We start from the raw sequence: 13,088 nt of genomic DNA, 5'->3' as shown, positions 1-13,088 counted from the left end.
TCACAGTAGACGCGAACAGGCACGCGGCTCGCGGCATGCATTTGTTGTTTAGGCGTCTGCTCTATTTCGTGCGTGAGCCGCGAGCGATCCTCGTCTACAGTACAGGAAGTCGCTCAGGGAGGGAGGGGGGGCGATGATGAAAATGATTTTTTTTATTTATTTTTTTTTAAAGAAAAAAAAAAGAAGCTCAAGTGGGAGTGAAAAGAAGACTGCAGCTGAGCAGAAGTGCTTGTCGACCGTCGCGGAGCTGTTCGCGTCTGGTGTGAACCAGTTGGAGCCTCGCTCACGAAATTCGTCGGCGCTCCGCTTCGCGGCGCTTCCGCTTCCATTGAAATGAATGGCACGAGCCGCGCGCCTGTTCGCGTCTGGTCTGAACCACTACATTCAGTGCCTTTACATGGCACTAGAGAAAATCGAATTACTGCCTTAGTCCGATTATGATCGGAGAACTCACGTGCGTGTAAACACCTTACTCCGATTATGATTGGAGTTTGAGAACTCCGATTGGAATCGGAGAACTCCGATTGAGACACCCAGATAATGCGATTGGAATTCAAATTTCTCTGCCATGTATACGCTTTAATCGGACTATTAACTGGACAATGCGAGTGCGCATGCGCCACGCCTCGCTCTCGCAACTCATGACCGCACAACTACGTCGTCTAACAAAACAGACGGCGCGAAACAACCTGGCAAACGCGAATAAGAATGTTGACATTTGGAGAGAGGATGAGACCGGGGCGATGCTTTCTCTTCTAAAAGAGATGGACATATTAAAATAAAGCGCAACGGAGACCTTTTTATAAAGGGTAGCGCAGCAAATGCAGGGCTCCGGCTTTGCGCACCCCTGAACAAATACGTATTCCTTCGTATTTATATTTCTACCTTTTCGTTCACATTTTTTGTAAGTTAGAAGAATTTTAACTTTGTAAATAAAAGCACAGCAAAGACATGTTTTTCTGATTTGTTTTTATTTTGGTAATTTCGCTGTTATTCTGCTGGAAACGGCGTGCAGCGGCACCAGCTTCCTCCACGGTCGGCACTTTAATGAGCGTGTGTATAACTGAAGACACCGTTCCTTTGCAAAACCTGTACACAAACTCTCCCACCAGTCTGCTCCGAACCCGAATCCAACAAGAACGAGAGTTTGGGGTCCGTAGCGACGGCACAAAGCGTAGCATCGAAGTGTTGTTGTAGCCCTCCAACAGCAAACAACGTTCTTGTCTGCCTTTTAAAATAACCAGGAGCACAAGAAATAGGGTACAGCTTATCTGCAAAGCAAGTAACACGTACATTATGAACTATCGTTCCATATCACAATAGATTTAATATGTCAACCGAAAGCAGCTGACTATATATATGTGTATATATATATATATATATATATATATATATATATATATATATATATATATAAATATATATATATATATATACATATATACATATATACATACATTTATACATATACATATATAAATATGTATATATATATATATATACATATATACATATATACATATACACATATATATATATATATATATATATACATATATACATATATACATATATACATACATATATACATATATACATATATATATACATATACATATATATATATATATTAATTAACCTCTGTCATTGAACTCCAAAACATACATGGTCAATATCCATATTATTATTATGTTGTTGTTTTTTTTAAATGCTCATACAAAACAAAAAAAAAGTGTGACATCCACATGTAGTGCATTATTTTCACCAGCAAGCTCCTCATGTTAGACTGACTACATTGACTCATATTTTACATATACTCACCTGTATCACATGCCCTGCAGATCCCCTGCAAGGGCCCCAAGGGGTGACGCACAACCAGCACGTGACCTCTACCATGTGCTTCCACCCACGGAAGTGCCATAGGAGGACACGGCTTAAATAGTATGGCTTGTCCACCAGAAGGCTGTATTATGGTGTACATAATATAAAACTTCGGCCCAGTTCTGCTTGTATTGCAATGGTTGCTATTCCTGAAGTTTCATTTTTCCTTTTTCCCTTTTTCTTTTTTACATCCATGTTTGTGATGAAATATAATTGTGAATCGCTAGCTCGCATTGCATGCTGGGAAAAACGTCACTCAAGGAAGTTTTGGCTTCGCTGACACGGTCCTGAAGGGAAGTGGGTTTTAGTGCACTGGAACGGGATGAATGTGTTCAATCAAGCAGTACAAACCTGATTAATTGTCTTAATACTTCACTTCGAATGGCCATATTGTTTAGGATTAGAATTAGATGACAACTTCTTCACAATATTTGCAACTATTCAATTTGACCAGCAGGTGTCAGTAGAGGACGAAATTTCATGTTGACTATTTCCTAATGGAAGTGCTCTCTTTACGTTGGATTTTTCTCATAGTTATTTGAAGTGTAGGCCTGTAGTTGATGAGGAATCACGGTGTGCTAACGCTACTCAAACAGCTTAGATGAAAAAAAGGGAGTGTGATTTGGGTTTGTGGTACATTATGACAATCTTGGACTTGCAAGACTGAGGCGACGGTTCAATTCCCATCAATGTGTATTATATATGTGTTATTTAGCTCATCTATTCTACATTTTAAATAGATCACATTTGACATCTGACCCACTGAACACTTACTATTGAACATATTTTTAAACTACGGCTATTTAGTCTTGTTTTAGGATATAATATAATTCATTGCACAAACTGTCAGGCTAAGTATAAGAGCTATAGTCTACTACAATCAGTCGTGCCAAAAAAGAGACATTGTCTTTATTTTTCATTTTTATTTTATCGTGTCAGCATTGAACCATACAAGCATGTAGTGTTGTCCAACAAGAATGCATGGCGAATCAAATCCCAAACAACCTATGAAACAATGAACACGTTTCCATTGCACTTCATTTTATTGAGCACTAGATGACCTCCTCGAGCGCTGTGTCATTGAAGCCTCGAGTAATGAACCATTTTTTGAAACAAGTGTCGAAGCTTCAACAAAGCCTCGATCGGCCATCACTACCTACGGCTGCGTGCTCTAACAGCATTTCAGAAGTGACTAACTGCAGAGTTGGGAGCGGAGGAGGAATGACCTTCAGGCTGGCTCGACTGCTCCTCCTTCTCAGCCGTGGCGTGTCCAATCAGTAGCCGACATCCAGGACCGCACCTGCAAGGCGTCATCCACTGTCAGACACACACACAGACACAAAGATAGAGGCACCTAGACCCACCCGTGGGTCATAACACTCCGTGTGGATCTTTTCACTCTGGCATTGAAAGGGGGTGCTAGCGCTAGCCGTTTGCTAAGCTATGTACAGACAGCACCACCGCTTGCCGAACCACATAGTCACACCGTTTATATACAAAACTCGTCATCAATATCTCTAAAGTAGAAGTCAAGAACTTTTTTCAAAAACGATAACTAACTCAAACTTTTTTGTGTGTTTATAAAAACAAAATAAAACAAACTTAAATTGAAGTCATATTTCACTTCGTTTACGTCTGTCAAATGAATATTTGCCCAGGAAAATCTTTTAGTTTTACGCAGCAGCACCTAAATGCACGTCGCGTTCTGTGACGTCACCCCTCTTTCACAGCAGTATGTTGACGCGCGACTCGCGGCGGGAAAGTCTGATATGCCACAGTAGTGAACATGTTTATTGAGACTGGGAAGTAGACACGACAGTTTGACTCGGTTGACTCAAATATCCTGTGGCGATGAGAGTGGTTATGGCTATCTGATAAAGCAAGATTTAAACTTGGGAATTTAACAAAATGAAAAGGAACCGACAACGCCACTCTGGGAATTTCACCCAGGGAGTTCTACTAAACACAAAAGTAATAATTAGGCACACAGGTAAGTTCTACGAGGAAGGAGTAGGAGACGTGGTTCAGAATGTTTAAAATATCAAACCAACTTTTATTCAACATTTAAAAATAAAAGGAACAAACAGACCAACACTTAAAACAGAGCTACTGAGCTCCTTATTCTTGGTGTAGAAACTGAGGCTTACCGATGAGGGGGCCAAACGGGGGAGGAACCAAAGAAAACAAGGAACACCCCACTCACACGTGACACACCTGCAAAGAAAGTGAAGTGCAAAAAAAAAGAAGAAAACAACCACAATCCCGGGTCACAGCACTCGAAGGGGCCCACCACCCGGGACACCGCCACCACCAGCAGCTCTCAGCGACTACAAAAGAAAAGATAAACAGTTGGTTACTAAAAGTTCCCTAAAATCTGTCACATGTACTGAAATAGCAAGAAAAACAAAGAAACAATGCAATTACACACACACACACACACACACACACACACACACACCAACCAAGTTCCCACCAACCACGCACACGCATACACGCACGCACACCACTGTAGCTGGACCGGCGACTTGATAGTGTAACGTCTGCTCTCTGAGGGTCAGCAGTGGCGACGTAAGCAAACGAAGAAAAACACAACGAGAACGGAAAAACAACAAGTAAAACCAAGGCGGGACGGAAGCAACATGCACCGTCCACCGTCTGTACGGGGCGACTAGCACAATCAAGTGCGGGCGAAGCGGCAGTGTTCCTGCACTTATCTTATAGGACCGAGTTTTGGGCCACAGGTCTTGATCACCAAGCGTCCTCCAGGTGAGGAGAACAACGAGGAGGCTCTGCGCAGCTTTGTGCTAGCAGGCGGCTGTAGTGTGCCGGTGAGGTGTTCAGGAAGCACTGTAAAAAGAACGGACAGGTGAGGTACTACGTACCTATGCTAATAAGCCATAATAATTTAAATGCTAAAATGTCCGCACCTGATCCTCTTAAAACTCGGGCACACAAATCGGATGTTCAGTGTCCCATTGACCACAATGGACCACTAAACGAAGCTTTGAAGAAAAATGCAAAATGAAGCCACTGAGAGCTAAAACAACATGCAAACAATGCCACAGTGCAGCTTTTCTCAAACGGGTCAATTTTGAAATCATTTTAATCAACTCTGTCTTCATTGATCAGAAGGTTTTTGCAGATTTGGAATTAAAAACATTTAACTGCAGGAATCATAAAATCGTCTCATCAGTGACGTTTATAGAGTCATTCAAAAATGTAATATGTGCTGAACAGACAAACGGAGGTGTAAGAGGCCTGTGTGACCAGCAGGGGGCAGCAGAGGACCGACAGCCGCAAGTTCCTCCTCAGAGAGGCCTGAGAAGGTTCTGCACCTTCAGCTCCTCCAGGAGGTCCTCAGCAAAGTGTCAGAGTTTGTTGGTTTTTTACCTCGGTCGGCAGAGTCACAGTATGAAACTTGTAGCCAGGGGGCGCTGCAGCTCACTCAACACCTACAAGGTTTGAAAAGGAAATTGAGTGGAATTCATCTGGAATGAAAAGAAAAGCACAACTACAGCAGAAAAACTGAACACAAAGACGCACAAAGTTTGAACTACACACTGATTTTCTTCTTCTGTTGATTCAAATGAATTTGACGGAAATAATATCTGAAAAAATAGAAACCAAATGTTAAATTTCGACATTTAAAAAATGGACAGATTCATTTACACCCAGTAAGATAAGAAGATATTTAGCTCTCAGCCAATTAGAGCTGCTGCTCCTGTGTGTGTGTGTGTGTGTGTGTGTGTGTGTGTGTGTGTGTGTGTGTGTGTGTGTGTGTGGATGTGGTGGTGTGTGTACCTGAATGTGGGAGTGGGTGTGTTTAAGTACGTCACTGGAAGTAGGCTGCCAATTACTGCGGCCTCCGAGGCCGCAACCGCCCCACGCCAGCGACGAGTCCAGGGCGGGGGGGCCCGGACACGGCACACCCGCTGCAATGCCGGCCAGGAAGAGGCCCGGAGCAGCAGGCCCCCGGACCGGAGGGCACCCGCCCCACGAGGAGCCAGGGCAAGATGACAGGGAGGCAGATACCCCAAGGAGAAGGGACACCACCCAGGGCGAACAGACAGCAGAGCCCGTCCTCCGGACGGGGCCCCCCAAGGCAAGCGAGACCGGACTCATACCCATGACAGGACCCATCCCCTTCACCCACCGGGAGGATCGGTACCCAAGGCAGGCCCGGGCACCCAGAGGCCCCCCCCCCTACGGACCCAGTATGGCGCATCGCCGCAAGTGGCGAGGTCCCCATAGGCCCAGCCGGTCTCGCACCCCAGGGGCACCGGACTGCACAGGGCCCATCCAGAGTGGGAAAGATGCCGGATCCCGCCCCCGCTAGCAGGCCAACCCCACTGTGTGTAGGGGTGTCAGTGTGTGTATATGTGCACTTGCTGGTGTGTTGAACTATGGTGCGTTTAAAATGGAAGGGTGGTAAGGCCCTGGGGCAACCACACTGCTGCTGAGCAGGGCGGCGGCCGCAGTGCACGAACCCCCCCCCCAGGCCCTAAGTGTCTATAATGCTATTAAGATTGGAGAGGGTCTTAAGGCCAGAAGGCCGGGCAGCGACCACCCAAGACACAAATCCCCCGAAACAGAAGAAAATAAATTAATTAATTAAAAATTTAGGGAAAAAAAAACAAAAAAGAAAAACACCTATTATGTGACCAGGGGGGACTCCCGGTCAGGGCGCCCCCTCAGCGACATCGGGGCCGGGGACACCACAGGGATCCAGGAGCCAAAGGGGGCCCGCCCCCCACCGCACCGCACCACCCGGGCACACAGGAGCGGTAGCCGGCGAACGCGCAGCCCCACCCCAGGCATGCGACCCCACCGCGTACGATCCAGCGCCAGTCCCCAGACACAGGGACGGACCAGCCCTCCCACCAACAAGGGGGCCCCCAGACCAGAGCCAGGGACGCCCCCCCCCCCCTCCCGGAGCACCACCCCTGGAGCACCACCCACCCAACCCCCGACCCCCCACCACGGCTGCCCACATCAACCAGCAGCCTCAGCTATTGATTGATTACTAGTTAGTTATAGGATGAAGCAGACATTCCTACCAAGGAGGTGTGGTCTAACAGTAAGTTCCTATATTGTGCAATGTGCAGGTGTTGTTTTGTTTTCCAGTTTGTGAGGATTGTTTTCTTAGCGATAGATAAGGAGGTGATCAGCATGCGAGATTCTGCCTTATCTGATGTGATATCACTGAGGTCGCCTAAGAGACAAAAAGAAGGAGTGGCTGTGATGTTGTAACCAACCTGTGCTGATAGATCATTGCATACTACGTGCCAGAATTTATTTACTGGTGGGCAATGCCATATAGCGTGTAGGTAATTATCTGGGACATTAACTGTGCAGTGTGAGCAGGTCTGAGAGGCGGTCATGCCCATCTGAAACATCCGCTGTCCAGTGTAGTGGATCCTGTGGAGTACTTTAAAATGTATTAATTGTAGAATAGGTTGTTTTATCAGTGAAAAGGTGTTCAGGCAGATTGTTCTCCAGAAATTAGAGTGAGGCTGGAGAGACAGGTCTCTTTCCCACTTAACAATTGGGATAGAAATTGTGCAATCTGTATTTGTAAGCAACTCACTCCAATAGAACTGCACTCGTCCTTCTCTCACATTACATTGGATCACAATGACCAAACAACACAACAACGACAATGATGCCACTGTGCTGCCAGATCCAGACTCTGTGTAGGTCTGTAGGCCTCTTGGACCTTCATGTGAACCACTGCGTGTTGACTGGAGGTGAAACATGACTGACTGCTGTCCTCCTCCTTGGACAATGCAATCTCACTTTCAATCTCACAGCCACTAAAAAACCTGATTGTGATTGAGAGGTCCTCAGCAGCCAATCACTGTTGGGAGTCCAGCCTTCAAACACTCCTCCTGAATCCACAGTCACATCTGTGAGCATCTGGAACTTTGGCCCTGATCCTCCACACCACACAACTTGGGATGACAGCGCCACCTACCTGTATACTTTCAGCAGCCAGTCCCATGTTCTGACCCGTTTCCACTGTGGCCTGTTGGCTCATCTGGTCCAAAGTCTGGATCATCAGTGTCCAGGTTCATGGAATCTGTCAGAGTGCCGCCGTCCTGTGATGTAATGATAGAGAATCACTCTATTTATACTAATGTGCAGAACCACTGGAGTTGTGGAAGCAGACAGTTACCATAATCCAAATGAAAAAGCAACAGCAGAAATGCTTTTTCATTTTAAGAACGTGGCTGCATTATTTGACTCATAATTAAAATGGTTAATAAATAATCCAAACTGCATTTTCATTTTCTTATTCATGACTGCTCATTCTTGTACTTAATTCAAATGAAGGAAAACACATTTGAGATTTAATTTTCAAAACATGCACCAGCAAAGAGTTACCAAAATTCAATATGAAATGTAAAATTCAAAAATGAAAAAGCAATAGCAGAATGCTTTTTCATTTTAAGAACGAAGCTGCATTATTTGACTCATAATTAAAATCATTAATAAATATTGCTATATGCATTTTCATTTTCTTATTCGTGTCGCACCTTTTATGACACAATCAAAAAGAAAACTGAGAGCATTGCTTTTTAATTTTCGTGGTCCTGCCCTGCACAAGAGTTACCACAACTCGAAAACGAAATCGCAATCTCAAAGTAAGCGCGCGGCGCAGGAAAGTGACGTCAGCAGCTCTCCACCTGTGGCTAATCTAACACCAGTGCCATGATCTGCCACTGCATCTTCACTAGTACTAACTGATGATGGATCACAAATCACATGTGCGAGGCGTAGAACGAGCGGAGCAGTCAAAGGCAACAGAAGAAGAAAGAAAAGCCTCCTTAGCTTAGTTGATCTTCTGTGTTGCCTCCTGGACGGTGCTGGCCTCCTCTGGCTTGGTGCTGGCAACCACGGCAGCCACAGGAACCACGAGCACAGCTCTGGTCATCTGTGGCGTCGCCTCCACCTGATTAAAATGAGAAAGATGTGATTTTATGCCAATAAACATAGAAAGGAAAACACTAGGCTTTACACGATCACGATTTCTGTGCCGATCACCGATCAGTGAGTTTAAATAAACCGGTCACCGATCACCGATCCGATCACGTTAGAGGCAATAAATACTTGTTTCTGTACACCCCTTGCCTTCTCACGAGCACCGTCGAAAGTTGTTTGCTTTAGCATCCGTTTCAGAGTTTGCTTTTCTTTTTCTTTCTCCGCGCTGCGTTTCTTGAACTCGACATGCTCCTCCGTGTGTATCTTTTCCAAGTGCCTGATTAAATTTGTGGTGTTGAATTTTTTTTACCAAAGTTCCCCCGCGAGGTACTGTAGCGTTGCATATATTGCAGATTCAAAGAAACTTTATTGTCCGTCACATAGCGACAGTACTCAAAACAGGAAGAGGCACGAAGACGAAAATGAAGGTTTTTGAATCATGAATCATTAGCTCTCGGTGTTATGCCCCGGCCTAGGGGGAACCAGGACACAACATAAAGGCTCCCCCCCTTCTCCCAGCTCTCAAATTAGACAAAGGTGCTTCGTCCACAGGATGGTTTTTATTAAACGTCACCATCATTGCACTGGTGTCAGGGAGGGCATGGCCAAAACAACAAACAAAATGGCTCTCTTATGGATCTTACCTATGAAGAAAACAATCAAATAAATGACAGTCAAACTAACCTCCTTAACTAAAACACAGGAGAAAAGGGTCACAACACAAATGGCTTCCCTCCCCTACGGGCTACGTGTACACAAAGGGAACTGAAATAGATTACAAAACGGAATTGATGGCTGAACACAGAATGCTGCTGCTGCGGCACATGGCCTCTGGTTGGGAGCTGGGAGAAGGACAAAGAGACCGAGGTGTTGAAGTCCTCCTCCTTAAATATTGGCACCAGCCAATCACCTTTCCGCACCTGGAACAAGCAAAAAAAAGGGAACACAGGATCTACTGCGCCATCTAGTGCCCAAACGGACACACAGCAGACAAAAGGAACTGACAACAATGTAAACCCAAATCTATACATTTACATAACACTCGGATACAAACAAATAAACATGTCGATGCTGTGAAACTACTTTGGAGGAAATGAGACAGATTAAAAAAGTTTCAACACGACCATGACGTCATTGATCGGTGATTCATGACATGACGCCCGATCATGAACGTTTCAAAAAATGCCAAATATCGGCCGATCCGATACAGCCGATAAGATCAGTGTAAAGCCTAGAAAACACACACAGGTGATGAAGTGGAAATGAATAAGTACAAACCTGCTGCACTGCTGTGACATTGCTGGAGGCAGACTCAGTCATGTGGACAGTTGAACGTGTTGCCCAAACCTGCAAATACAAGGACACAAAGTAACGTTTAAAGAACTGCATTTATTGTCCTATCACAAAGATGCACACAATGAAATACACATATCCCAAATACCAACATGTCACTGGTTTGTTTTGGTTTTTGAGGCAACGCGTGCTGATCGACGTCTCAGGCTGGACATCTGGAAGAACATAAAGAAATTAATTCATAAACAAAGTAACACACTAATTAAACTGTACATGTACTGTACATATGTGATCTTGTGTTGATAATAGGGGTGGGGCGATACGGCTAACCCACGATTCGATACTGTGACGATATTTGGCCCACGATAATGACAACATCACGACACACGATATCTTCGATATCTTCGAAATTTTGCAGACTATATGTGACTGAAAAAGAAAAAAATACCCATAAAAAGGAAAATGCCTGTGATCTTGCATTTATTCCAAAACTTTGTATAATGTACAAACAAACGTGCACTGCACAAGCAAACATATTAAAGTGCATGAACATTAATAACTTTCATGTAAACAAGGACAGTGCTTTCTGGTAATGTAAAGTCAGTAGCAACTTGTCTTATCTCAACTTGGGGACTTGGGATATACAAACCGACGGGAAGATGAAAGAGGGAAAAAAATCCTTTCACTGCCCCGATTCTGAAAATCAATAAAAAATGATGCAGACAAAATAAAGAAATAAATAAACGCGTCCCCAAAATATACGGGACAAAGTGAAGTGCGTCCCCCATCAGTTCATTACGGGACAGGCTTTTTAGTTTCCAAATATGGGACAATCGTGTATTTTACGGGAGGGTGGCAACCCTATCGAGACCACAGACGGAAATTAAATGAGGTTTTGTCATTTTCCCTAAAAAACGGGACAAATTGTTTCCCGGGAGAGATTTTATCTTTCCCGGGACAGGTGGACAGGTGGTCTTTGGAAAAAAATATTGATATTTGCCGTCAGTGTATCGATTATTTATTGCGACAGAAAGGACAACAATATATTGCAATATTGATTTTTTTTTTTTTTTTTCACCCACCCCTAGTTGATAAGTGTATGAATAATTGTGTGAATGTTACCGTGGCAGCTGGGGAAACCCTGCCAGATGACTCCACGACGGTCTCCATGTGGTCCAGCAGCACAGCCTCACTGAACCACACGGGATTGGACGGGATGTCTGTGTGAAATGCAGTCTCAACAGCTGTTGGTACCGTCTATAAAAAAAAGAGGAGAGGAAATCAGAGTCAACTTAGGATAAGTGTTCATTTTTAAAATAAAAAGTTGCACAGTTTGACAAATACACGATTGGGGGGGGGGGGGGGGGGGGGAAAGAGGGATGAACAGGTTACCTCAACCTCCTGTCCAACAAGAGTCCATTCAGGAGCGGGTCCATACACTGGCATGTAGACAGGACCTGTCACAACCACTCTGGGAGACACCCTGGGTGATGATTGGTTGTGGCACAACACCCCTGGCCTAGGTGAAGGGGGTGCGAGCTGATGGAGCATGCAGCATGCAGACGCTCCACCAAAATCAGTCCTGAGGTGCACCTAAACAGAAAACAACACATATTTGTCATATCAAATGAAGAGCAAGTAAGGCTGAAGAAGGCAAAACTTACACCATCATAACACCACCATGTACAGCTGACGAAGGGGGAGGTGATCGGCCATATACACAAATGGTAAACCTGGAAGAAGTGTCACATAATCAATTATGTAATCACACAATTCTAAGAAATATCTGTTAGCACAGTGTCACTGAAGAGAAAAAAATACAACAAAAATATGTATTTTACACACCCATGCGTGCAGCAACACGATGATATACTTGACGTAGCGCTGTTTGTAGTTCTGGCTTGACAGTCAGGTGAGGTGGAAAGTCAAGCACAAACACCTACAAAATAGTTGTATAAAAAAAAAAACCCAAACAAACATAAAAATGCAAAATAAATTCATGAATATTCTTGTTATTGAACTATGGATCATGGAATTACTTGATATTGATAAAACAAAGTGGCGATGACATTCATGTGTTCAAATTTGTTTGTCACAGCAGATAAACAAACCTTGGGCCAGCGGTCCAACACAGTTGCCAGTAGCGCAGCAAAATCCTGGGCGGAGTCTGTTACAAGCCCGTGTTCAAGGTTGTTGCCCGGGGAGAGAACACAAAACCATCCACAAGTGGACAGAGATGTGAGTCTCCCACCACCAGAACAAAAACATAAAGAAACTCGTGGCTTGACAAAATCACGACCCATACCTTCTTGTCTGGTTGCTGGGCCTTAAGAACGAACTTGCACCGTTTTGTCAGTCAGGAGCAAAACGGGCCATCTTCGCACCCAGGTCGCTGACCAGTACCGCGCCCTGTGTAAATTGACAAAAAAGAAAAATCTAAATATGTTTTTGTAAGATTTATTTGGAATACAACATAACAACACAGGCAGAACATGAAATCATGAACGTGGAAGTACTCACGACGTTCAAAGTCCTTCCGAGGTGGAAAGGTGTCCAATCCCGTTTTTGCTCCAGGCGTCGTTTCATGGCCAGAGAGCGACGGAATGCCTTGGTGTTCGGCATCTGAACAATGAAATGAAAGATTGTGTCATTTTCAATGAAGGACAATGATAACACAAGTTTACAGAAAAAAGTGATGTTTTCTCACACACGACATCAAAACACAGAAAGGTTTCTGTACCTTTGCAGCTGGAGACGATGAGCTTAAATCAATAAAGCAAAAGAAAATGTGTATGTGTACTCTTGGACCCTAACCCTAATGCCATACAAGTCTATGGGGTGAAATTTCAACTTTGTCCTACAGATATGGGACCACTTGCTTTTTCATCAGGAGCCCCCAAGAAGCGCCCACGCCAAATTTGGGGCTTCTAGTA

The sequence above is a fragment of the Nelusetta ayraudi genome, unplaced genomic scaffold, assembly GCF_046127955.1.
Source record: "Nelusetta ayraudi isolate G7.1 ecotype Tasmania unplaced genomic scaffold, CSIRO-AGI_Nayr_v1 ptg000024l, whole genome shotgun sequence".
Lineage (NCBI taxonomy): Eukaryota > Metazoa > Chordata > Actinopteri > Tetraodontiformes > Monacanthidae > Nelusetta > Nelusetta ayraudi.
Note: the sequence above shows the minus strand (reverse complement) of the source record.